Raw genomic sequence first — 26,100 nt, forward strand, 5'->3', positions numbered from 1 at the left:
AACGATTAAATGCAGGGTCTCATTCCTCGGAAGTCAGCTGCATCTCTCGGGGTCTAATTGGAAGAGGAGCTGTGTTAAGCAGCACAGGGACTGCAGGGGCTGCCTGCTGCGGACAACACGTATTTGCCTAATATCTACAGCACAACATCACTTAATGCAACGTGTTTGTTTTTTAAGGCTACCTGAATCCTCAGTTTCTGTATATCCGTAACAAACATGCACTTTGGCATCGAGCTGACTCGTTGTTACCCTGGTCACCGCGATGCAGCCGCACCGTTTGGTCTGCTCGCAGGGTGCGGGGAGGGCCTCTCCTGCACACGGCTGCTCTGGCTGCCGAACACCAGCAGGCTGTTCTGTGTCAGAGAACTTGTGCCTGGGGGCTCTCAGAATCTTCATTCACATTCCTGGACTGCAGCACCTGTTTTCCATTTTTTTCCAGTGAGGTTTTGGGACAGGAGAAAGAAGGAGGCGGGACGACAGTGCGGTTTTCTGGCGATGCTGCACTGAAGATACACGAGGGAAGGGCAGATTCTGTCACAAGGGCTGGAGCACCAGGACAGGGCTGTCCGCCCCTCTCCAGCTATGCCCGGGGCTGCGCTGCCTGCATCCCCTCCAGCCCTGCCATACCCGGCTCAGTGCTGGGGAGGTGTCGGGCTGCCCCGGGGAGGTGTCGGGCTGCCGGTGCCGTGGGGGGCCGGACCCGCACCCAGCGGTGCTTGTTAGCACTTGTTCCTGCAGGCGAGAGACGCAGCAGCTTGAAACAGTTAATTCGCTTTCCATAATCATACTTCACATCACACAAGTCTGATTAGCATAAGGAAATGCAGAAGAAGTCAAACTGCAGAGGAAAAAAATTCTGAGAAACAGATTTTCTCTTCCCTCAGGAGTTAAAGAACAATAAAAAAAATGACGACAACTATTCTGCAATCACCCCTGCACACAGTTTACTGTTCAGTAATAGTGCTCACAAATGTCGGCGATACATTTCATCTTTTTCTCTGGCATAGCTAAATTTCTTAATAGGATGTAAGCTCAAGTCCCAATAACAGATAAAACAGACTAACCATTTTTTTTTTCTTCGACACCCTTTCCAATTATATTTCAAAATCTTCTTTGGATTCATTATATTCTGTAATCCTGCCAATTTGCATCATTTACTACGATGCCTTCCCTTTGGAAGCAACAATCCCTTACACATTCATTGCTCTGTCAAATTTATAGAATGTGGAAATGTTCAGATAATCTTTCTGAAATGGTTTTCTAGGCATTTGGTAGCCCATTTTATTTTTCTTGTACTCAGCTGAGAGTGATCAGGAAGAAATATCAATAAAATGTCATTGCATAAAAGGATCTCAAAGAGGCTGCAATTATTTACTATCTAGGCTTCATTGTACTCACACCCTATCCCTGTTATGGGAAATTACCTCTGCTTTCATGTACACACTTCGATAAATGAAGTGCAGTAAATCAGAGACCTGAGAATGACACTGGCTGTGCCTTGCATAGCACAGGGCAGTTAATAAAGATCACTCTGTTCTAATTGCAGAAGATTTCATGCAGCTTCATAACCCATAGTTCCAGATACACCACCTACGAGATGTGAAAATCAAAATTTTATTTTATTGAGCTACTGTTGCAATTCAGCCATAGCAATTAATGACTCACAAAACAGCAATATTAATTCACTGTTGATGGCTACTACCAACCCTTACTGTTTAAGGTTAAAATCAAATTAAACACCTTAATAGATTGGAAATAAAAATTTTAAATGCTATTGACAGGCTGCAAGATCTGTAATGCCAAACACAAATTATGGGCATGACCTCTTTCTCTTTTTATTAATTCAATACTGTGCCCAAAATACAATACTGGTGAACATTTCAAAAATCACTCCAAGGCAAAATACTGAATGGGCTGCTATGGAGATAAGAGTCAAGAAAGCAACTGACAGCTGCATCTTTCAGTCTCAGTATGGCTTATGCCAAATTCCATGTACTGTGTTTAAATTGAACCTGGCTCACGTTTCATACATTTTATTAACGTACCCACTAAACTATTGGAGTGCAGCAGCCAATCCCAAGCTTGATGAAATATTTACTCTGTGCTTCAGGGATTGAGAACTGGAAAGACAACACGTTATTCCACTCATGCAGCTCACCCCAGCCATTCCCACCCTTGGATGCCACAGTACATGAGGAATGGGGCAAAAACCCCAAATCACAATGTGCTTCTTCTCACGTGCTACAAGGAAAAGCTCATGAGCAGAGCCTTCATAAAAGTTAGGATGATGAATCATGGCATAACAAAAGCTGAACTTGATACTTGTAAGACTTCCATACAATGCAAGTAGTTACCCATAAGCACTGAAAGAACACTTAGCCACCTAGAAGCCACGTCTGAACATCAGCCAGCTAATCCTGAACATTTCACGTTGCTCTTTCCTATTATCTATGCAAAATTAGGATGATCAGAAACACTTAGAAACCAGAGGGCCCTGCAGTTTTGTGTGGCTCAGCACACGGGACATCCCCAGACTCAGTGGTGGGGGACAAGTGATGGTCTGGAGCAGTGGCCCCAGCAGGGATGGGGCTTGCAGGTGGCCCCCTGACCTTCCGAGGGAGGCTGCCAGCACGCAGCTGGAGCCCCGCTGGAAACACCAAGTATCAGGGGGAGAACTGCAGGTGGGGGACTGCAGGCAGACAGCCACATAAAAGGGAGGGAAGAGGAGGAGAAATTATTTCTCTAAAATGACTGTGGGTGCCAAAAAAAGTCCCTGCCTGATTTACGCCATCAGTGCTGCAGACAGCGCGTTAGCTGTGCGCGAAGCCGGTGCTTTCCCCAGAGGGTGCTGCCATGGCAGGGAGCCCTGGTCCCCAGCCTGCCCCACCGAGCGGCCGCTGCACCAGGACGGCTCCGGCCTCACTGCGGCCACCCCGGCATGGCCTGAAGGCCCTGCCACCCCTGTTTTCAGAAAAAAGAAATGATAGATTTCTGTTTTAAACCATGATAGCCAAAGCGGACATTATTATCACAAAGCAAGGACAAACCAGGGAGATTGCTTTTCTCCCCAGCAGGAGCAGAAAAGGAAGCCAGCCCTCCCTGGGTACACCAGAAAGGCAGCTCAGGCCTGCAGGCTGCAGGGACCTTCCTCCGCAGCAGGTGAAACAGGCCCTGATAACGCCCTTGTGCCTCAAAACAGCGAGCCTTGTGCAAGCACAGACGAATTGCTGTCAACAAGTACGGCCATCGCTTGTGTTTCTTTCATGTGGCAAGATTTATCATGGACTATTCAGGAAAAAGGCAACTTCTGGCAGGTTGCATTTCACAGGGGCAGAGCAGGTGAGCGCACAGCTGAGAGGTGACCTCTCCTAGCGACCACGTGCACTCGCTGCTGTGCTCACAGCCCGCCACGACCAGCACAGGATGGCACCACGGCCCTCCCGACCCTTGCCAGGGGCACCAGCCACCCCTGGCACCCTGCCCGCCGCGCTGCACGGCCTGCACCACGGCCGGGAGGTGGACTGCCATGTCCCTGGGACGGGGTCACGGTGCAAACAGATACAACAGATGGGCATGACAAACACCCAGCAAAATCGATGATCACAATTAGTGGAGCAAGCAGCGGTCTGTCAGGAAACGCTACCCAAAATCTTCAAACTAAAAAAATGACTGTAGCAATATTGCTGTGGGCACGATTGATTTTGGAGTCGTTTTAGCTCCTTCCCATTTCTCCCTCTTTTCTCCCCCATCCACCTACAATTCTTGCAGTCAGGGACTTCTTGCCTTTCATGAAGCCATTGTTTCCAGTGAGTGCCCAGCCCCCTTCCCCTCATCATCCCCGAGTAGGTAACTGGAAATGTAGATAATTATAGGAAAAGGTTTTCAAACACACACATTTCCTAACTGACACATGCTCAGCTCTTGATGTGTTCTGTGCCTGTTCTCATTAAATTTTATACACAGCAAACCTGAACAAAAAGCTTGTGCAGTGTTAGGGAACAATGATTCCTTTTTGCAAGTAAAGAGGAGATTTATGGAGAAAATCACTTGAATCTGACAGTCACTGACATCAGTGCTTAGTTCATGAAAAGTGAGTGGGACCTGATGGATCCCTCTTCTTTTCATCAGAAAGCTGCTGTTTTTCTTGTCTTGGCTTAGAGTGGGAAGTGAATAATGAGCATGTTGATGATTAAAAAAATCTTACCTTTTACTTTAGCCAAAATTCTTTGCACTTATGACATGAATCATTAAAAATTTCTGATTACATACCCCAAAGCATTTCATTAAATAATATTTTTTTTCAAGCACCTTTTCTGAAAAAAAAAAAAAAAAAAAGGAAAAAAAAAAAAAAAAAAAAAGGAAAGAAAAATCTATTCTGTGAGAACAGCAGCCACAGTAGGGGAACACAAAAGAGCCTGATTTTGAAAAGGTGACCTCCTCCTGTGCCCAGGCAACGTGAAGCATGCACACCTGCACGCACGCTCACCATGCATCATCACTGGCACAAAAACGGGAGCTACATTTATAACTAGCAATACCCTGTTTGTCCAAAAAGGTACTCACTTACATTTAACGCCTGCTTGATGCATGATCTTCCCTCCTTCCATTAACAATCTCTCTTTCAGCACAGTGCAGAGACCTTGCAGGCCAGGACTATGAGCAAGGAAATTGCCTCTAACAAATCTTCTTCTTCAAAATAGAGTACCTGAAGATTACACTTCCAAATGCCACCTCAGTGAGAAACACTGCTCAATTTTCTAGGTGTGTTAGAGTTTTATTTCAACTTCTTCTGAAGCATCAGTTAGAGCCCTGACAGGAGGCAGCAACTGCTTTGCTAAGCTACAGATGTGCCCTATGGACAGTCCTTTCTTCACAAATAGATGGTGGAATAGACACAGGAACCTAATGCTTTCTAATGATCCTTCCAGCCTTGTCCCAATTAAATAAAGGTCAGCTCCAGAGGCCAGACAGGTAGAGGCTGAATGAGAAGACAAATCACAGCACTCTGTTTTCAGCATGCTGATTCCTCCCCATTTATTTCTGTCTGGTTTCCAAGCAATTCACTCAGAGCATGGACAGAAAGACAGCCACGTAAAAACTGAGTGGTTAGAACAATACCAGGGAAAGCTTATCTTACTTGGTTATGTTTTCTGACTTGATTCCTATAAACAGCTTTTTGAAGGGGAGCTCCATTTTCTTCTGTCACCTGGAAAAGATGTGTATGTACAATTTGAACTTTTGTTAAATGACATTGTAGCAAAAATAAACTGCTCCAGGACTTTCCTGGGTGGATTTAACTTAGGCTCAGAATACAAGATCAGCTTTAAAATCTACCTAAAACTGTTGTTTCCTAATAACCTCTTTCCAAATCAGTACAAGCTGGACACTCTGGATCATCAGGACCATGTGGGTTATGAGCATTAGCTTGTAAAGTCAAAGCAATCTCAACACAGAGAAGAAAGCAAGGAGGAAGGAAGATATCAGTTATGGTCACTGCTACCAAATTCCACAGATACGGCTGCACCAATAGCCACCATCTCTTGGACTAACTTGTGTAATATTTGGGGACTTTAATGAGGTTAAAGGGAGATTTGGGGAGGTCCCCAGGACAGCTCCTTGACCTTTACAACAACCACATACAATCAGTAGTGCAGGCCCCAGGGCACAGCTTGGTTCCCTGGGATGGACTGTGGGGGCACGCCGCTGCCATGGCCAGCTGGCCCCAGACACCCAGCAAGGCTCTGGGGGACCTGCAGAGAGGAGGGCTCCCTGCCAGGCTTACCTACGCTGCAGGTAGCTGTAAATTCATGCAACAGAAATAAATCACTCTTCTCCGGTAATGCCAATTCTTTTAACTTCTCTGGATCAGTACCTTGATTTCAGAGTCGCTTGAATTATTTAAAACTTGAATTGAGGGAATCACTTCTTTTGGTTACGGTACATTTCAGTGGTATTGTCTTTAAATCACACCTACTTGTGTCATTTATTTATTTTACCATAAAAAAATATATTCACTTGGATATACACCTCCACTTTGTGTCTATACATTTGTGTAGAGATCCTTATCCAGAGAGAGCCTTAATTTGCCTGTAATGTATGAGCAAATGCCGTGCACTGGAAGCTGAAGAGGTGGAGTGCATAAGCATCCTCCTGCAAGCAGGAGCCCTTGCAGACACTGCCAGTGTCACCACCATACACACACGGCTCGGCACGGACCCCAGCACCCCCAGGAGGACGGGCTGTGCCCAGCAGCTACACCACCCATTAACGAGTGGAGCAGTTTCGCCTGTCCATCTCACCAGGCCCCATCTGCTTAAAAATAATTAGCCTCTGTCCTGTAACCTTGAAAGAAAAACAGTCCCACTTCATCAGTAGCCAGAGACTGTGGTTAATTGGTATTTTCCTTTGGTTGTACATGAGAAGCTTTTTGAATGATTTTGTGAAATATTGTAGCTCAACCAGGAGAGAGAATGTATAATTTATTTTGTTACTTGATAGCATTAGTTGTTCTTAGCTTGCTCTAGCAGTATAAATTGTGAATGCAATATTTTCTAAAGTGTCCTTTCTCTATGAGATTAGTAAATTTAATTTCAAATTCTGTATTCACAACTAGTGCACTGGCTGAAGGCAAGCTGTAGAACAGATGACAAAGGTTATTACATTTTTTAAATTATATTTTAAAGATGTTTAATAACTGTGGAGAAAAGACTTATGAAAATGGAAATTGTCAGATTAAAGAACAAGTTACACAGTTCTTTTAAAAACATAAAGTTATTTTTCCTATCACCCCTTAAAGGGACAAGGTCTTGTTCTCAAGACCAAAACCCCCAGCTAAAACCAGGATTTAGCTGAATACACAAGTATACTTTAGAAATGTATTCTAAGTGCAGATACAAAACAAAATATATTGATTGTCAGCAATTCCCAAATATAGTTTTACAACTTTTGATCATCATCAACATTAAAATTCAACTTGAGTTCAAAACATGCGTGATGCTTTCCTGACTCATGGTCAACCCAAGAGTTAAGCTCCTAGGGTTAAGTTCTGCCTTGGTCTTGAGGCAGCACTGGAAACATGAACAAAAATCAGCTCCACAGGGGAATTTACAGCTTGATCATGCAATTTCAAAATAAGTGAAAGTTTTCTGTGAGTGTGAATTGGAGTAAGACTGAGCCTGTGGGGGTTTCTGTGCATAACATAGAACCCACCCACTCCTCTGCAGGATTCTGGTGCTCCTGAAAAGAGCAAATTCTAGTGAAAGCTGGTGGGTTTTGCTGAGTCAGCAGGTGCAACTGAAAACACACAGGAACAGATGCTGCTTCAGAAGGCAACTTGCTGGTTTTCACCTTAGTTTCAAAACATTTCCCCCTTGCCTTTGAGAATAAATGGTAACAGGAAGTGGTAACAGCAACTCTTGGCTTCCCCAGTGGAGGCGATCTAATAAAGCACTTATTGCTGGTGTTCGGCTAATTGAGGGTGTTCAGGAGCTCAGCTTGCACCCCCAGACATAACACACACCCTGCCAGCAGCCCCCACACCCCGTCTCGGAGCACTTCACAAGCCTTGCTAGAGCCCCCGTGCTCAGCGGGGAGGCCTTTGTTCTCATTACTGCTGGGCTGCTCCTCTGAAGTGATAGATAACTGGCTATAGCCTATAAGAAGGGAAAAAAAAAAAAAGGCATTTTTTTGGTAATAACTTGGCTTAGAGATAATTGAGTACCCTTTATTAGAAACTCTTTGGGTTTCTCACAAGGTCCCTAGAGTTTAATCATCCAGCAGCCTCAGAGTTGCGCATTGTAGCATGAGTATCTGCTCAACACCCCGTGCTCCCCAGAAGTACCTTCCCCACCCTGCAAACAAGATAACTAAAAAAAAACAAAAACAAAACCACCCACCAAAAAAAAAAAAACGGGGGGGGGGGGGGGGTGTACCTGCAAGAGCTCTTTACTGTGCGCACATTTGATCCACTTTCCTGGTCACTACACGTGCCACTAGGTACTCCACTTATCCCAAGAGGAGGAAGAATGGAACAATGGTGGAAATGTGGTGTTTCAATCAAATCACAAGCAACTGTCTTTACTCTCCTAAAATTTAAAAGCTGCTATTTGGAGGGTGTTCTCTGAAGGAAAGCAGCTATTCAGATTAGAAGTCAACCCAACCTATATCTGAAGAGCTAGTTACGACATATCCCACATATTCTGTAACCTTATAAATTGTACTTGGAAATTTACATAAATTTCCATTTTCTTGGTCTTTCCATTTTCTTACGGTACATGTTAAGCTTGAATTATCATTTCTACATCTACCATTGTCTAAGCCAACTACTGCTATCAATAGATTCCGATAATTACCACTTTCTTTAATTGTTTGTGGGAGTAAGGTACAGCAAGTAGGATACTTTCTTTTAAGTGTAATACAAAACATTTTATACTTGTCTGCACCTGACTCATAATAAGGTCATATGAAGGTTTTACAGCTATTCTCAGTTAAGGAATAGCATTCACACGAACAGCTGCTTTTAGAACCACGGACATGATCATAGTTAGCATCTAGAGAGCAGCTTGCACCACGGGAAGATAAAGCCCTGCTGCCAGGGGTGAGGGAGAGGTCCCTTTGCTCTGTCTGCCAAGGAAGAAGGCCTTGCCGTCCTCACAGGGACCACTCTGTGCAAACAGGAAGGCACCAGGCAGGCTCCCTCACCCCACACACCACAGAAATTGAGCCTGAAGGAAGAGAGGCCGAGCTGACGGGCGGCCCGGCGCCCTGCCCAGCCTGGTCACCCTGGCTAGCCGCAAGCTGCTTCTCCTCTCCACAGAGGTTTCTTGCGAGGTCTCTCCCTGGCAGCCCCTGGACTTCCTCAGTCAGCTACTGAATGAGGAGGACATTACGATGCTGGGCTGATTGCCTTGAGAACTCCTAAAAGCCTCTTCACAGCACTCTACAAAAATCAGGCATATTTGATCTACTCACAGGAGAGCACTGTGAAGAGGTGGCACCAGCAAATGGAGCAGCTGCAGCTGGGGTGGCCCCCGAGGACAGCTGGAGGGCTGCAGGAGGGTTGGGGGCAGTTCCTCAGGTTGGCATCCACGGGTCAGGCGGTCTGTGGAGCTGTGCTGCCACCCTAACCTTCATTAGGTCAAAGTAAATTTTTTGGTTGCATGGAAAAATCAAAGTCTGTTTAGAAAAGAATGAAATATGATTTTTTTTCCTCTCCTTCAGAATCAACTGACTAACCAAAGTTGTCTCTGAACTGAAAAATCCTGCAGCGAAGGTATGTCAGTTTTCTAAACAAGCTGGCAACAGTGGGGTTCTCGGGGCTGTATAGGGCCATGTAGGCTTCCAGCAGGGTCACTGTGGGGACAGCATTGCTTGTCCGGGTCCCAGCTGGCCTCAGGTGTAGGAACCCAAGCATGCATGGCTCAGCAGCCTGCCTCAAAGCCCAGAGAGAGGTATAGCAACATCAGCACAGTCTACTGAATCCAGCTGAAAATGGGATGATTTACTACTTAATTATTGGGTCACATTATGCAAAAGACTTCAGTGGCTTGATTTTTGTTGTTATGTACAGGAGGTCCTCCATTCAGTAGTAAAATCATTGTTTTTTAAAAGTAATGAAGAAACCTGGGGGAAAAAGTTTGGACTTGATGATAAAAATGAGGTAATTACTATTCTGATTACTGATGGCTTCCTAGGAGCCTCTGCTTGACATCATGCTCTCCATGCAGGCAGACAGCAGCCCTACTTAGTAAATATGTACCTGCACAGACTGAAACCATCAAGGATTACTTCTTAAAGTGAAGGGAAGTTGAATTATACTGGTGGGAACAAACATGAGGAGAATTATTTTAAATGAAGTTTGTTAAAGGCCTAGAAAATACACAATCAGGAAAGAAAGCTTTCAGCAAGAAGGAATACAATAAAATGTCATCTTTAATACCAATTAGAAATGGGAAAGTAATTAATAAGAAAAGCTTCAGACATTACCACAGAAATCCCTGGAAGAAAGGGCTTTGACGGAGGAATAGTTCCAGATATTTTTTTCAAGCCTCTAAAGGTCTGGTGAGAAAAGCAACAAAATAGTATTTTGGGGGGTATGTTTTAACATACCAGAGATTTCAATGATGCAAAAGCACCAGAACCACATCAGCATTTCAAGTGGTCCAGCCAAATGACCCACATCACTTGTCATCAAATTAAGGCAGCGCATGCAACGCACTACACAATTAAATTCAAAGTGCTAAAAAGTCAAAAATATACCTAATACCGATCAGCACTGCTTTACAGGTTAAACAGCCCTGATTACATTTGATATTCTGTCTGGACGAAAAAAGAAACCGCATATACTTCATATTATTATGAAATTGCTTTGCATGAGGAGCTTTACAAATGAGATCCAAAAAACTGTTTTCAGCCCTGAATATGATGGAGGCAGGGAAATGTTATTACGGAGGATCCCCAGCGACCTCTCCTAGGTCTGATACAATTCAAAGTTTCCTTTCACAACTCGCAAGTGGCGATCAGCGCCGGCAGGACTCAGCCAGAGCACGGCAGCCCGCAGGCACCCACCAGCGCCGCGCTGCTGCTCGCCCCGGCCAGCCCTCCTCACAGCTCCGGCTGGCCCCACGCGAACGAGCCTTCCTGTTCGGGCCATGAAGACAGAGAAGAGATCCACAGAAAGAACTCGAGATCTAAAGAAAACGTGCAGTAAGTAACAGACCTAAGGAACTCTGTAGGCTTTGGGTTTATCATTGCTGAACAGAAAGGGGACTGGGTTACAGCATCTGAATGCTTTCAGGAGAAAATGCTGGGTACTACAGTGCCCTGTGAAAAACACAGCCAAGGAAACTGCTGGAAGTCAGGGCCAGACAAACAAATCCCTAGGAAAGCTAGCAGTTGTTCCTTATCCAGCACTAGGAGATGATCCACTGCTGGAGTGGTCCCAAAGGGAGCACCAAGTCCTCTTGGTCCCCCGAAATGGAAGTGAAGCAGTAGGTGAGGGAGAGCTCTGGCAATGGTGCACAAGTGAAAGGCTGCATGGAGCATGAGATCCCAGCTGTATCAGAGGTCAGAGAGTACTGTGTGGCCACACAGAGACTAACTCTGAAATTCAGACAAGGTGTCCTGGGTCTGGTTGGAGAGAGGGAAGGGCTTGCTCAGTGCATCAAGAAGTCACCTCAGTGCAGACTGCTGCTGCCTGCAGCACCTCCCTCCGACAGGAAGCTCTGCATGCCTGCTTTCAGATGAGGTCCTCAACATAAAGGTTAAAACCCGGTCCCCACTGAAGACACCTATGTCTAGTGCTGGGAGAAGGCATTGTTCTGTTAGGAACCAAGCATTCCTCTAAAATAGAGCAACCCAAGGCATCCCTTTTAAAGTTTTTTTTAATCATTATTTCCTTCTCCCTGAATACTGGTAGTTATCTTAATTAAGAACCACCTCTATGATCAGCATTAGCTACCATCCACTTTCACCAGAGCCCTCCCCCCCAAAAAAAAATAATTGAAAACACACAGGCTATTCATTGTTAGTTATAAAAATATTTTCCACCTCCTAGTCTCAGAACTCACAATTATCGAAAACTTGTCCATAAAGCAGAAAAAGACCATTGCCTACAGGCAGATCCGGCCCAGAAGACTCCAGCCCAGGAGAGGCATGTACTCACAGGTCATGAGAGCATGAAGCCGTCCTCACACAAAGCTAACATCTCATCGCTGCTGATGGTTGGGCTGTTTTGCCTTGCAGCCCCTCTGCTCCCCTTGGGATGAGAAAGGTACTCCATTCTGCAGACTACCATGCAGAGTTCCATGTGGCTGGTATCACAACAGCACTGTTTGCAACCCATTTCTTTTTCACATTACATTAGCAGCTCAGAATTGTGCGTGTCTGTTTTCCCCTGACAACAGCTGTTACTTGATTCCTGCAACTGGCTTGCTTCTTGCATCAGCCAAGCGTGGATAGGCATTGCGGACACAGAAAAGCATTATCACGCTAGAATATACTTAGACCACATTCAAAAGTTGATGTAAAAAGAGTTCCACAACCTTGGATTCAAGTTCACATTTATTTATCTCATTTATTTTTTATAGCAATGTTTTTATTGGGTGTATTATAAAAAGCCTCCTACACATTTTCTCAGTGAAGTAAGTTTCCTTCGCATCACGAACAGAAGTTTTGACTTGCTTTACTCTTTAAAAACAAACAGAATTTAGAGAGAGCTTTAAGTGCTTAGCTGAGTTTAAAGGATTGCCCTAAGGTTTTGTAAAGCCGGTGAGAATATTAATACAGACAGCAAATAAATAAATAAATAAATAAATGCTGTTAGAAGGCTGACTTTCTCTTAAGTGTACCAATGGACTCATGAGTTAACAAGCATTAAGATATATCCAGTATTGCATGTTATCTTTAGCCTGTCTACTGATGCGTTAGGCTTATATGGCAAGGTTTTGGTAGCTGGGGTGCTTAGCTATCTACCAGTGTGAAACCACCACAACTGGTAGGAGTTGTTGGTAGTTTGCTTTTTTAAAGCACACAGTACTTCTTAGCTTCAACAACCTATTTCCATCAGTCCTTCTGCTCCCTGTCTTTCAGAAAGCCAGAAAACACAAATAGGTTGCAAAGATTTGCAAAACACTCTGAAAACCCTGATGTTTCTTGTTGAACACTTGACACACATTTCACCTCCACCTCTCCGCACACATCCTGGAGTGGGCTGGTAATTAAGGACTGTGGCTTGTGTGTCTGCAGCACTCAGAAGACTAAACATGCAGTCACCTCCATCTGTTGTAGCTTCATGGAGGTCAAGCGCCCACAGAACTAATGTCCTCCTGAATACCTGGACTGACTACTCTTGATCACCTCCTGCCAAGCTCATCTTCTATTAATCAGCAGAAGGAGAAGGTGGTCACAGTCTGACCACACTTACTCTGTGCTGTGTTCCTCGAGTGATAAATTATTGCTGAGCAAGTGCTCAAGACACACAAATTCCAAAAAAGTAGGTTCAGACAACTTCTATTAATGGAGCAGTTCATTCAGCACAGGACTCATTACATGCAGATTTTTACAGCTATATCTCACCAGTTATCAGCTTCTCATTTCCTTCAGAAAATACTCCTTGCCAGCATATACCAATCTCAGGAAACACAAGAAGTATGTAATTAAATTCTCATTCATGGTGCTGCTCCAGCTCTCCTCTCTCATTTATTACCACCCCGGGGTCCCGTGCAGGCTTCGCACTGCGGACGCCCACCTTCTGATCATCCCCCCAGCTGAGAGGGGAGTGGCGGTTGGCCAAAACCTTTCCTGTTGCTCTACCATCTGGTCAGGAAGCTTTTATCTGCAAACAGGGGTGTACCGCCCCATGCTTTTGTTTCAAGTTATAGGAAAAAAAAAAAAATGGCTTCTTTCAGAGCCTAATAATGGGTCTGGTTTTTTCCTGCTAAGGGTAAAAGATGAACCAAATCTCACAAAGGAGGCCTGAAACTGCCCTAACCTGATACAGAAAGGTCTTCCCTCAGAGTCCTCTGATGCAAAGCCCCAGATCACCACCTGGCCACATCTCACGCTAATGGAGACAGGGTGGGACCTGAAGAGGAGGTTCAACACGTTGGATTTTTTGAAGCAACATACCCACGGTGCTTCAAATCCTCACTACTCAAAATCACACAAGCTATAGTGGTGGAAGTCCAAATTTCCAGTAGAAGAATGCTATCAGCCTTTTTGCATGCTAACTAAAGGACGTTAACTTCTGTTCAAGCCTAGACAACATTGGTTTTAACAGCACAGAAAGCATCCAGTTCTTCCAGTATCATATTCTTCTCATAGACCAGCTCTACATCTTAGATTCTTCTGGATGCACAGAAACATTTGTGCGTGACCCCATTATTTCTCTAACAAGACTCAAGTATGCACTCCTCTTGGCATAACACACATGAATACTCAGTGCATGCTGCATGCCATGAAATATTAAAGGATAATATGGTAATAATAAGATGAGTTTAGGAAACTAGAAATCCCCATAAGTAATGAGGTTGCAGCATCAAAGCTGGTTTCTCAGCCTGAGATTTCTGGAGCTCCATCTTGGCTCTTATGGAAAAGTCTTAAAGAGTGAGTCAGCTTTTCCTGGTAATTACTGAGAGGTTTTGTGTTCCTGTAAGCAAAGCCGATCTTCGCAGAAATACACATGCTTTAATGCTGAAATACATTTGGAAACTATTATTATTGTTCCACCAAACAATAGATCCCCTGAGAAGCAAAACAACATTTTCTATTTACACATCTGTACAAACTGCTGTTTAAAGAAGGAAAGGCTGATTTGCTTGATACACAGGAGAATTGGTTAGTGCTCTTACTAACCCGAGTTGTACATCACCAGGGATTAATTTGTGTTATAAGAAAAAAAGCAGGATTTGGCCTTTCATCAGAGTAAGAGCTAGAGCTGTCTTTATTCTTGCTGTAAGACTCCTTCTACAGCCCCATTGACCCTCTCCAGACCTTTGTGCTCTTATTTTGTATTACTACTTCTTGGAAGCAGGGAAACTGCATACTCCACAAAGCCAGTCTGGGAGTGACTAGCACAGCTTGGAAGAGCAGCTCTGCGATGGAGCTGCATAGACCATGCTGGGAGGAAAGCCTTCTGCAGGAGCCCCCTTCTGCTAACGAGGGGCAAGGCTGTGCAGGGCACTGCTGGGAAGGAGGCAGGGAAAAACATCTCCGCTACAGGCCCTTCACGTGGCCTGGGAGGACAGGTCAGCCTTGTTGACAAGCCACTTCTACGCCACTGCAGACAAGGCAAGGGGTCAGTATTTTGCAGCTGCTGATAATACAGCGCTCACTGCAGGGACCTACTCTTCCTCTTTTCCCCTTCCCATACTGGGAGCATCACCAGCTGTACTGTTACAGAACTTGCTGGAAATAATTCCTACTGAAGCTCTAGCTGATAGCTTTGCTAACACAACATAGGTCACAGCACAAAACACAGCGTACGATAGATCTACTTAGGATATGCAGCAGAAGTACAAGAATACAGCAAAAACCCTACAGGCCAAGTTTAAAGTGTCTCCAGAGTATTTCAAGCACATTTTTAGGTCCAAACATACTCCAATAATGACATTAAGCCAAGCTTGAACTATAGCGACAGAATGATTCAATTTTAGGTTAATCCCAAAGAAGACATCTATGGAGCGAGACACAGCATAGCTGGAAAGGAGCTAGTAAGAAACCTGAGAGAAGCCTTCAGCAGTTCACACTCACCTCCTTTGGTGCCTGCCAGGCAGCTATAGCCCCACATCCTCTATGTGCTGCTGCTTGTGCTGAGGTTCCCCACGTCACCACGCAAACACCCCATCTCTTCCCCCAGGCCATCCTGCCTGCTCCCATAGCACGTTCGCCTCCTCAGCCTTACCCTTTCATAGCCTCTTGGAGGAAAGCAGTTGATTTCCTCCAGCTGGTTGAAGCCAGGCTGCCCTGCAGATCCTTGCTCTCAGGAGAGCAGCTGTGAGCCCTCTGCTCCTTGAAGGAGAGCCGTGCTCCCCTCTGCAGCCAACTGGCTGCTGCTACCTTCCTTCCTAGGTAGGTAGGTAGGTAATGTTATGTTCCCCTGGCCACAAGCAGCTTTTCCAAGCTCACTGCTCCTTAGCTGTGCAAGGGTAAGCACAGTGTCTCTGCCTTTGCATGGGCTTGCCTACACACTTCAGCTAAAAATCTTTCAATCTTTCAATCTTTTTTTTTTTTTTTAAATAAAAGCACTATTTAAGCATGGAATTGCATTACTTGTTTTTCAGATGTTAGTATTTTAGGACTGCTTTCTTCAGTTCTTTCTCCTAAGCAAACTTAGGTAAACTTCTAGATTTCTTAATTGCTATATGAATGCACCACTGGAACAGGCAGCACCTCTTTCGAAGGGTGCTTCGCTGACAGTTAGTGTTGTCTCATTCACATTCTCCTCCAGCTGTGCTGTTCATGAAGGTGCAGATATGATATTATTTCACAGAAATATTGGGTAACTGAATAGTATCAGAGCATTGTAAAAAAAGGTATGTATTTTACTTTCAAGCCAAGTTTCAAAAGCACTGTGTTCCTATATATCCTATCTTTCTTTTTCATATTTATGTCTTTCCTTTTGCATTTTCTCTTTGAATTATGATTGTAACTGAGACAAGATTTACATTTAGTATAGCCGAGAACAATAAAATGCAACATTATGTTATACAAGGCTAATCTTTCCTTATAGAAATCTAATTCTAAGGAGTAGTGTGTATTCACTGGTATAATACGATCTGGGAAGGCAGATTGTTATATTTAAACAAGTCCCAGATAGGAATTTGTTATGGATGGCAATCCCTAAGCTGTTACACAGACATTTGAAGCACATTTGTAATGATATCATTATGATCATGAAATGATGTTTAAAGAGTAGATGACATTCTGTTGACTGTGTTTTATTTTCCCTGGAATACTATGACTTCAATGTAACAAAACAAAACAAAAAATCACCTCTTTATCTGTCTCTTGTGCTACCACGTGCTGAAAGAATAGACATCTACACAGATTATAACTAAAACCACATGCTTTAAATTAAAACGTAGTTTTTGAAATATGTTATGGAAATCCTATCAATTTGGGAATGCTAGATAAGTAAATTTAACATAGGGAAAAGCAGAAAACACATAGCGAGATAATAATATACTGAAATGCACTTCTGAGAAGAATGCTAAGAATAAGTGACAGAGATAGAAGGGTGGTTCCAAGAGAGGATCGTTAGCATGTTAATTTTGAGCACAAGCCAACCTTGACCCTGCCTTGTGCTCAAGCATGTGCTGATATAGCACAGCATATTTTGCAGCTGAACAATAACTGACTCTTCTTGTGGGAAAGATGGAGAGCCAAAAAAAGACAAATTTCTGCCAGGTTTCCATTACTCAGATACTCTTCCCCTCAGCCATTTATCTGGGAATGAGAAATGGAGGCAACTTGTCTTCATTTCCAGCCACGTTCCCGCTCTGCTGGGTGTCTCGGCATCAGCCCGGGTGCTGGAGCTGCAGCGGGGCTGAGCTCCTGCGCTCCTCCCAGACCCTGCTCTGGGGTGGCACAGTCCTGTGGGCCCCGCCGGTGGACACGGCAGGATCCTGGCTCTTTTCTGGGCTTGGCAGTGATGGACATTACTTCAGGCCTCGTGGCATGCCCGGAATACCCATGTAATTGTGTGTGGGCAAGGGTGTACTAGGAGACCTGATCGACATGGTGCTGAGCATCGTGGTGCAGCACAGCAAGCAATGCTCTGGCTTTGGGAATGGTAGATTATCCCAGGTTAGGCAACTTGGCAACAGCCCAAAGTGGAACACGGATTTAGGAGGCTGGAAATTGGGTGATTTTGGGTGGGATCTCAGTGTTGAAGCGCAGACCTACTTTTAAAAACACTGAAATAGAAACAAACACTTTCCTTTCCCTTGGAGACTCTGAACAGAATTGAAAAATAAGCTGAACAAAGGACAGATCTGTGTTTTAAAAACAGCTTTCTTTGGAATTAACTGCACACACCAGAGTATCTGTTTGCTATTATAGCCCTGCTTTAGTGTGTGTGCAAGGGGAAGTGAGGACAGGCAGCGCTGGACCTTTGGTCTGAATGCTGTGAGATTTGTCATTGGAATCTCATGCAGAATCTTGCATCGATATAACTTTTTCCATTGTATATTCTGAAGCTGCAGTGTTGGCATGACAAAGCACCAACAATCTTAATGTCAAGCCATGGCTAGCCTACCCTTCAACATTAAAATGGATGGAATGGAAGTCAATTTTTCAACTTCCAAAGAGTCTGTGGTAGGAGGGGAAATATCTCCACTGTACTTGACTCTTCTTATCTCCTTTTTTCATTTTCAGCATGGCTGGAGGATTTAGCATGTTTCTTGCTAAGGAGTCCTTGGTAGCAGTTCGTGCCACACCAGAAAACTCACATGTCAGAAATAACCAAGTCCTGGGGTAGGTGGCTGCAGGTTCCTGTTAGCTCCATCACAACCTTTTTGTTCAGAGACACGGGGAGTGTAGAGGAGAGCAAGCAACATTTCTAAAAATCCAACCTTAGGATGAGACTGTGGAAGAGGTAGCAAAGGAATAAGATAAAACCAAGAAATAAATTGGAGATGGGATGTGATAAACAGGGGCAGAATGCCGTATTGCTTCTGCTGAAGCAGAGCATTCCCCTGCCTGGCACTGAGGGTGCCCTCTGCGGTGACCATGCCTGTCTCTCTTTCCTGAGGGAGGCCAGCGTGCTGTGGCAGATTTTTGAAACAATTACAGTTTGGCTGTGGAAATACTGCAGGAAGAGAGAAGAGGTTCATGCCTGAAGATGCTTTCAGCAACATATTAAATGAAAAATACATATTTTAAAACATGAGGAAGAACAAAAATGCAGTTACATACAGAAGCAGGGTGCATTTTGTAGTGATCTTTTGTAGCTTGGCCCACAAGGAAACGGCCATTGTTACTATTAATACAAGCACTTAAAAAGCCACAGTGTTTCCGTAAGTAAGGTGAAAAATAAAGCCATTAATTTTAGGGCAGCTTAATGGACTGCCAAAGGTGCCAGGTTGGTGCATTGCCTTTGCTGCTGAAGACCTTCCCTCTCTGCAGACGCTGAGAAATTCACCTTCTCCTCTGAGCAAGCCTTTATCTCGCCGAGGGGCCTTAAATCCCCAACACACGTGGGCTCTTCTGCTGTTCCCAAGGAGCAGCCAAAATTCAGATTTTGTTCATACTTCTAAATACCTAAGAATTTACCAGAAAGGTGCCGTTCAACACAGAAACAGGGTGGAAAGTGCAGGGTAAGAGAAAGGAAGAAAAATGCTGTGCTCTGCCATGCCTGCAGACATGGAGCTGTGGGACAGCGGGGGCAGCTCCGGGGTGGCGGGGCGGGAGGAGCAGAAACAGCCCGAACATAGCAAGAGGAAGAAAGAACATAGAGAGGAGAAACAGGAGGCAGCAGCAGAAATTCGGTTTGACCAGGCAGGGCTCACACATCAGCCCAGGTGAAGCACAACCACATCCCATAAACAATTGGGCACGGCTGGGGATGGGGAAACCTCAAAAATGGGGAGTTGAAAGGATGACGAAAGGAGGAAGCTTTTGGTGAACTACACACTGTAGGCAGCCAGCTAACACGCTGACATGACAACACTGCGATTCCATCGCTCGCACCCCGGTACATCGCTCCCACTGAAACGTAAGGGAAAACAGAAGAGGTGATCTGAAAATCCTGTGAAATATGGTAAAATAATCTAAAATGCATGGCTGGGGATTATGTGCTGCCCTCATGCCTTCGTGTGATACCTGATTCCTATAGAAACCAAGAAACTCAACTGTAGGCTTCCCAGGCAGGTTTGTTTCACTTAGTTGACCTGAATTCAGCCTGGAACTGTTGCTTTCAATTTACATTATCTTTGTGTGCTTTATATATCCGTGAAACAGAAAACGTAGGACAAATTACATCTCCCATTAAAAATGGATGGGAGACTCATGAGTTCTCTCCGATGCCCACGGATCTGCTAATTGATGAGCATTGTGTTTGTCACAATACAAGCGCTGACAATGAGATGCGCTGATGGTACGGCATTAACAAGCAATAGCAGTGCATGTCAGCATCCTATTACAAACCAGTAGACAGTGCCTTCATTGTCCCTTTTTCCATTGTTACTAGAGTCGTCCCTTTGTTTTTGTTCTGTTCCCAGACTTTTGCTCATTTTGGTTAATGATATCATGCTATGATACTATAAAGCTGGAAACATTTTATGCCAACCAATCATTTTTCAAGCGCTTACTTTTATTGTAAATCAGCTTGATAGATTTGTAGAGCAGCCCAGTGTATGCACATTTGAAAGCAGAACAGAAAAGGTCTGCTGAAGTTATGATTAACCCATTGTGGTTCACCATGTGCAGTCTTGAAGGGTCAGCTCCACCAGAGAGGTGTTTGCATACCCAGAGTTAAAGTCAAAAATCCACGTGGTTCCTTGGAAGGAGAGAGAGCCTTCTGAGGCAAATACCCAGGCCACCTAAGGATCTGTTTCTGTAGTGACTCCTTTCGAATGCCTGACCAAAATGTAATGATCCTAAAAAACAGTATTTTTTTCATGAATAGTTTAAAACTGTTTGTATCTTCTAAATTGCAGTTATTGCTGCTAGATTTGAACATCAGTAAGCACTTCTTCGAAATGCCTCCTGGACGTGGTCCTGGACCCCCCCCATGGGTGGCCCTGCTTGAGAAGGGGTTGGAGCAGATGGACCCAGGTGCCTCCAAGCTCAGCCATTCCATGATTTCAAAAGAACATATTTATAAATAAGAAGCAAAAACTTAAAATGCTTTCCATTTCAAGTTACTTTTTTTTTTTTTCCACTGAAGATATATTTTGTGTAAAATTGATACAGTTTAGCAAAGCCAAATATTTCAGATAATACATTTTTGTTCACGTCAAAAGCCCTTTGTTCATTGAAAAAGCACTTAATGGAAATATTTTAATCAAAGCTTGAAAATATCAGATGTCTTCAATGAAAGGTCAGGCCTCCAGAGCAGAACGGGGAGCAAATAGCTCAGGAGGGTTAATTAGCAAAGCAAGACTAAACAAAAGCTGGGAGTTTGAATGAGAGTCTCTGAAGGAGAAGAGACACTTAAGATACATTAATGGATTTTGAAAAACAGGATGGACTTTTTATATAATGAAATCCCTGATGTGTGGGGATGAAGTTCCAGCTCATGCTAAACTGCACAATATTTAATGCAAATACAGCCTTGTGTTTATTCTGCTACTTAGTTGTGTCCTAACAGGCTCCTTGGAGAGCCACCCAAAGAGTCTCACGTTGGCCCTGCCACAGTGGCAGGGCACAGGATGCTGCTGGCACCACGGGCGGGCACATCGCCCCGCGGCACTGGGGGCTCCCTGGCACACTGGCCTCCCCGAGCACCAGGGCTGCCTATAACTGATCACACACACACACACACCACCCCTGACCAGTGTGTAAGGGGACCCGCGGGCACAGGGGCTGCTGCAGGGGGTGGCCCTGGGAATGCCAAGGCAAGGATAACCCCGGGAAGCTCCCACCGCGCCCCCAGCACGAGGCAGTCACAGAGGCAGGATGTGGGGCTGTCCGGCCGAGGTACAGGCATCAGACCCAGGAGCTGTGCCATTGCCCGCTGGAGTGCAGCTGACACCTCTTGGTGCGACTCGCCACCCCCTCAAAGGTGTTTCTGTAGAGGGCTTATGGAGAAATCATTAAAAACGAGGACTCCTTCAGATCCCCATCCTCCGTAGGAATCAGTAGGTCACCAGAGTGCTAAAGCTATTAAATATTTTGTCTGTGAACTTTTTCAAAGATCCTCAGTGTATGTGAAGAACATGCTTAACTGGCCATGTCCACAATAACAGGCGCAGAAGCTGCCAGCAGCATCAGGGCAAGCATGCGAGCCAATTGGGATGTAATATCAGACTTTCAAGTAAGAACAAACCTGCCATAGATATGTCTGACGTTCCCGATCCTTTCATACTGTACATCCAATTAACCTTTATTTACTGAGGAGTGATGACACTCTAATTTGATTGGCAGCACTGGTCCTGGCGCCAGTGGCTGGAGTTCAGAAACTCTGCTGGAAAATCATGCTTTATTAATACATCATTAGGCACTTTAAATGGATTCCAATGGTGTATGTCTAAGGAAGGAGATAATTCAGCATTTGTTAGTTACTGACAGAATACAGAATTGGAATTTATAGTGCAAGTCTTAATGTTAAAAAACCTAATGTGCCAGCAATTGAATTACAGTATCGTTTTGTAGCCAGCACGTTAACTGCTCCTTTAGCAGGAGAAAGGGTGAATGCTAACGATGCTCCTCTGCTCAGACAGAGAGGCAAGAACACTGTAACGTAGTTACACCATCTAGATAAACCTGAGTACAGACAAAGCAGCAATTTGATATTTTTGTGAAGTGTGTACGAGGCGTGTTTAGTCCACACCACTGTTAGCTGAATGGCATCCCTTGGAGGAAAATAAAATAGTTGGCATTTTTTTCTTTAATGAGCGCTCAGGCTTTTCCAGCCTGAACCATCTTCTCCAACGTACAGTGAATTTTATCTATACATCTATATCTATACATATTTTAAGCAGCAAAAGGGTGGGTGTACTCCACATGATGTAACATATGCTTAGAGCATATCAATGACTAGACGACAGAGAACAGCTTCCTGACCAGAGATGCTCTACATCTTCATCCTGTCTTTTTTATGAACTCGGCAGAGATTTTGGTTCCCACATTTCTTCTCTCCTTTAATCTTGTTCCAGAAAAAATACAGGACAAATAAAATGAGGATATTCTGCTTTAATATAGAGACCGGTATACAGGACTACTCATTTGTGAGACAGGAAATTAAAAGAAACTTTTGTCTAGAACCAGTGGGTACAGGTATGATTGAAATGCCCTTCATGAATAAATATATAGTGCCCTCCTGTGTGACGGTGTTTAGAGTTTCTCCTGGGATTATTTTTTTTATATTTTTTTTTTTAGAATTGAACATTTCTACCACAGTCTCTAAAACCTGTCCTCCTTCAACCTCTGAGCACCCTGGGGTGCTCAGCATCTAATAACTGACCCCTCACCACAGCTCCCTTGCAGCGTGCTGAAGATTTGGCTGGAGTGAACCTCAGGAGAAGATTTCCTCCTACAGTTTGTGGCAGAAACATAAACTCTGGCCTGGTTCAGCTTTGTATTGAATAACACATTCACCACAGATGATGTCTAGTATGTGTCTTACAAAGGGGACATGCTGAGTTCATAATTGGCAGGGTACCCCAAATTGCTTGATGAATTTGTTTTCTGAATTTTCCTGCTGAAGTGAATCTATCCTCCACCCAGCAGCTATCAGAGGATGCATTGCCTGTCCTCCTGAATGAGCTTTGTGTTTTGGGAGGCTGATCCTTATCCTGCTGCTTGGAGAATAAAAACAGAGTCATACTGAGCAGAATTATCTTAATGGTTTTAGAGTCCACAAGTAGTTTATGGAAAATCAAAAGTCCCTTTCTTCCCTCCTTTGCAGTGAGGACTTCACTGGATTATCAGAAGAATGAGCAAAATAAACTAGGATAGCAGAATGAGGAGAAGGAACAAGAAATGAGTGGTAGAAAACCCATCAGATAGGTGACAGAAGAAAGCAAACATCAGAGATAAAGGGGAAAGCACCTATTTAGGTGTGTACAATTATTTCCTTGCTTCAGGAACAGGGTCTGGTATTATTTATCTGCAAAAGCAATTCACAGAAGCATTGTTATTGCAACTCTCTTCATAAAAAAAGAAAATAATTGGAGGAGATAATTCTGTACCTTGAGGGAAAAGAGGAACCGGGGGCCTGCTTAGCAGCGTTTAGCATATGCTAAGGTGGGAGTTGGTGCAGTAATGTCAGGAGGAAGGTGTCATACCTGCAGCCCTAACCCTTCTGGACAGGTGATTCGGATTAAGGCAAGCGATAGAATTGGTAGGGAAGTGATAAACTGTAGTGGGGAAAACAGGGGAAATGAAAAAGCATTCAAAACATGCATGAGCTCAAGCAAAACCTATGTGGGGGCTGCTACTTTAATCATGCAAGGCTTTAATGACATGGACCCTTGGGGCTGCCCCGGCAAGTCTGCAAGCAGCATGCAAGCTCCAGCACCCGGGGAAAGCCCAGACCCGACACCACGGAGGAACCAAGCGCAGCGCCGGGCGGTCCTGTGACCGGCCTCGTGCTTACCAGCGCCAGGCAGCACCCGTCCGGAGTCCCCATCCTGAGTCCCCATCCTGAGGCCCCGTCCTGAGGCCCCGTCCTGAGGCCCCATCCTGAGGCCCCATCCTGAGGCCCAGCCCTGCTGCCAGCTGCCCCCAGCTGGGCTCTGCCCACCAGCCCTTCTCCACCTGCTGCGAGGGGCGAGGATTGACCCCGCTGGCTTAATCTCACTGCTGACTCCAGGGTTTCCCAGAATGCTTCCATTTCATCCCAAATAGCATCTCTGCATTGCCAGGCCATTACTGCCTGTGACAGCTGAGCCTGGACAAGCCCAGCATGATGCCGAAGTGCAGCCAGGTGCAGAGGTTGTGCTGCTGCAGCCCTTCGCAGGAGCAGAGCTCTGGGGAAGTTTCTTTTCTCTGGTGAAATATCGACACAACTCTACTGCAGTTCAGCTATGAACCAGTGGCACATTTTTCTACACAATGTGTCCTCAAAATTAGCTGTAAGAGGACAGGGCTGAGCTAGTGTTTTGCTTCTCAATAGCTGCAAGGTTTCACTCATGCATTTAGCACCAATTACAGTCTCCTGTACCTGTCATAAGACTCTCTCTTCCCCTTCTGAATTTATTACTCAAGTCTCTTATAGCTCATCAAGTCACTTTGCTTTTTCCCAGATTTGGGCTCTCTAGGGAGTGCTGTGCACATCAGCTGCTCTGCTCACTGATGTTTCTTGTGGGGAAGGCAATGCTGAACTGTGGGCATGGACAATGCCAGATCCACGTGAGGAAGCTACTCACTGGTGTGTGGAAAGCAGCTGATAGACTTCAGTGACTGTCAGAGTCAGACAGTGTCAAACCCTGCATGCCGCTCTCTGAAAGGCGTGGTCCAAACCACAGCGGTGGAGCTGTCCCTGGGTACTTGGACTTCGGCACCCAAGCCAGAAAGCAGTGGCCAGCTGGAGCTGCAGAGCCCGGAGTGGATTTCCAAATATATTTAGATGTGTAACGATGCACACACAGATCGGTGGGATGTTAAGAAATGCAATGCAAGTGGAGTAACAGTTGTCCCAGTGGACATTAGCTAGTCTTTTTTTTGTTTGTTGGTTGGTTTCCTGTTAAACCTCCAAGTGACTTGCTTTCCAGTTTTGCTCATAAATATTACAGGAAGCATGTCCCTAAATGGCTAGGATTTGAGGGTGGCTAAGCACCTTAGGAACCTAATTTTCCAGACACGTGGTCATTTAGCAGTTCAGCCCTCTGTGAGCAGCCCAGAGTGTGTCCCTTTAGAAACTGCATCTGCATGTAAGCATTCACCTGCACCGTGAGCGCCCGGTGCCGGGGCATGCTTGAGGAGGACGGGGATGGCAGGTCCTGCTGTGCTGCCCGCTGCCACCACCTGTCCCAGCCCTGCAGCCACACCAGCCACGTGTGGGATGCTGACGAACATGCAGCAACTGCAGGAGATGGAGGAATGGTAACAGTGAGCCGGGTGTTGCCTGGCATGAGGGGTGTCCTGTGTCTCTCCTGCCGGGTACCAAACAGGGCTCCCTTGTGCTGGGCAACACCCTGGAAATTCCTCTCTGTCAGCCTCCTCCTGCACTGTGCTCACTGCATCGTCAGCACCCATCTTGCTATAACGGTGGCGACTCAAATGTGCCAGAACATGTCCTTTGTCTCCCCAGGTCCATCACTCGTCAGCGCTCTGAGCAGATTTGTCTTTTGAGTCCTGTACTCTTCTTTTATTCTCTATAGTTAATGAGGCACAAAGAACTGTGCAATAAAGGCTCATCAAAGCTGTCATCTATCTATGTTTAACTGTCTTTTTTATATATTAGTAATAAATGTCCTAAACCTTTCCCTATATGGATACATTTCTCCTCGTTATTTCATGTTGTTTTCTCCTGAAATTCATTCATATGCAACTTTTATTTCTTTTCTGGTCTTAGACTAAAAAAGCTCATGGGTGAGTTCTGAAGACCTCCTGAGGTGGAACCCCCAGTTTCACCTAGTGGTTCCTTGGGAATTTCTCACAGACAGGGAGGTGCAATTTTACCATGCCTCACTCTTTCTGTGAACCCTAAACCGGGATGGAGGGACAAGGCCTGATGAGCTTCTTTCCAACCAGCTTTGCATACGGACCGGATTATAGCGTAACCCCAATCTGCTGGGCCAGGAGCCAGGCTGGGTGAGGAGGCATGTGGGCAGCAGGTGGCTGCGTGAAGTCCTCTATGTTATACACCTGCTCCACGCGATACACCTGCTGCATGTGATACACCTGCTGCATGCGATGCACCTGCTGCATGCAATACACCTGCTCCACGTGATACACCTGCTCCCATATGATATGCATGCTCCCATATGATACACC

At 45.0% G+C, this 26,100-nt stretch overlaps 2 long non-coding RNA genes across 2 annotated transcripts; one reads left to right on the plus strand and one right to left on the minus strand.

Annotated features, from left to right (window-relative positions):
• Window positions 1–14,416: 14,416 nt before the first annotated feature.
• LOC118171090 lies at window positions 14,417–15,372 on the minus strand. The gene is made up of 2 exons (XR_004753033.1): window positions 15,250–15,372; window positions 14,417–14,776 (listed from the first exon to the last, which is right to left on the minus strand). It is a non-coding gene; the product is annotated as an uncharacterized LOC118171090 (long non-coding RNA).
• A 166-nt stretch (window positions 15,373–15,538) lies between these two features.
• LOC118171091 lies at window positions 15,539–16,078 on the plus strand. The gene is made up of 3 exons (XR_004753034.1): window positions 15,539–15,644; window positions 15,780–15,832; window positions 15,947–16,078. It is a non-coding gene; the product is annotated as an uncharacterized LOC118171091 (long non-coding RNA).
• Window positions 16,079–26,100: the final 10,022 nt, after the last annotated feature.

Source organism: Oxyura jamaicensis, chromosome 8 (genome assembly GCF_011077185.1).
Source record: "Oxyura jamaicensis isolate SHBP4307 breed ruddy duck chromosome 8, BPBGC_Ojam_1.0, whole genome shotgun sequence".
Classification (NCBI taxonomy): Eukaryota; Metazoa; Chordata; class Aves; order Anseriformes; family Anatidae; genus Oxyura; species Oxyura jamaicensis.